The 894-nt window shown below is 39.3% G+C and overlaps 1 protein-coding gene and 1 long non-coding RNA gene across 3 annotated transcripts in view; one reads left to right on the forward strand and one right to left on the reverse strand.

Annotated features, from left to right (window-relative positions):
- LOC109326964 overlaps positions 1 to 894 on the forward strand; it is a 20,674-nt gene that overhangs the window by 19,447 nt on the left and 333 nt on the right. The gene's annotated exons all lie outside the window — the stretch shown is intronic.
- The window catches only part of LOC109326963 (probable ethanolamine kinase), a 24,319-nt gene that overhangs the window by 14,688 nt on the left and 8,737 nt on the right, over positions 1 to 894 (reverse strand). The window lies entirely within an intron of this gene.

Raw genomic sequence — 894 nt, forward strand, 5'->3', positions numbered from 1 at the left:
ATATAAACCTCTTCTTCTAACACACCATTGAGAAAGGCATTATTAATGTCTAGTTGCTCTAGAGGCCATTTGTAAGTCACAGCTAAGGTGAGAAGGATTCTGATGGTAATAGGTTTCACAACTGGTGAAAATGTTTCAGTGAGATCAACCCCTGGTTTTTGATGAAACCCTTTTGCCACAAGCCTAGCTTTGTACCTGTTGACACTACCATCAGCATTTTCTTTTACTCTAAAAACCCATTTGCAACCAATAGCATGTTTATGAGGAGGTAGGGGACCCAAAGACCAAGTTCCTAGTTTAATGAGAGCATCAAACTCAAGTTGCATAGCTTGTAACCAAACTGGATCAGCAATAGCTTCCTTAACACTTGTGGGTTCTGTGTGAACTAGAAGAGCTCTAAGCACTTCTCTTGGAACTATAGATTTGTCAATTCCAGATTTGGATCTAGTGACCATAGGATGAGTAGGAGCCATAGTAGTAACACCTTGAGAGAATATAGAAGAATTAGTAGTATGCTGACTAGGGGAGGGAACAATGGTAGTGGGATTGGACATATGAGTGTTGATAGGGGAGTGATGTTGACTGTTTGACTGTTCTGTGGTATTATGACTATTTGAGGCAATGTGAGAGTTAGTGGATGATGATTGAGGGGTCATTGATGACTGAAGGTGAAGACTTGATTCTGTGACACATGGGATAAGTTTGTGTATGTGAGTAGGAGGGGATTTGAATGACTCAAAATTGATTTTTGTATTAGAAGTAGGAGAGGAATCAGTAGTGACATAGGGAAAATGTTGCTCATTAAAGATCACATCCTTAGAAATGTATAGTCTACCCTCTTTTGACAAGCACTTATACCCTTTATGTGTAGTAGAATAGCCTAAAAATGTACAC

This window comes from Lupinus angustifolius, chromosome LG14 (genome assembly GCF_001865875.1).
Source record: "Lupinus angustifolius cultivar Tanjil chromosome LG14, LupAngTanjil_v1.0, whole genome shotgun sequence".
In the NCBI taxonomy this organism is placed as follows: domain Eukaryota; kingdom Viridiplantae; phylum Streptophyta; class Magnoliopsida; order Fabales; family Fabaceae; genus Lupinus; species Lupinus angustifolius.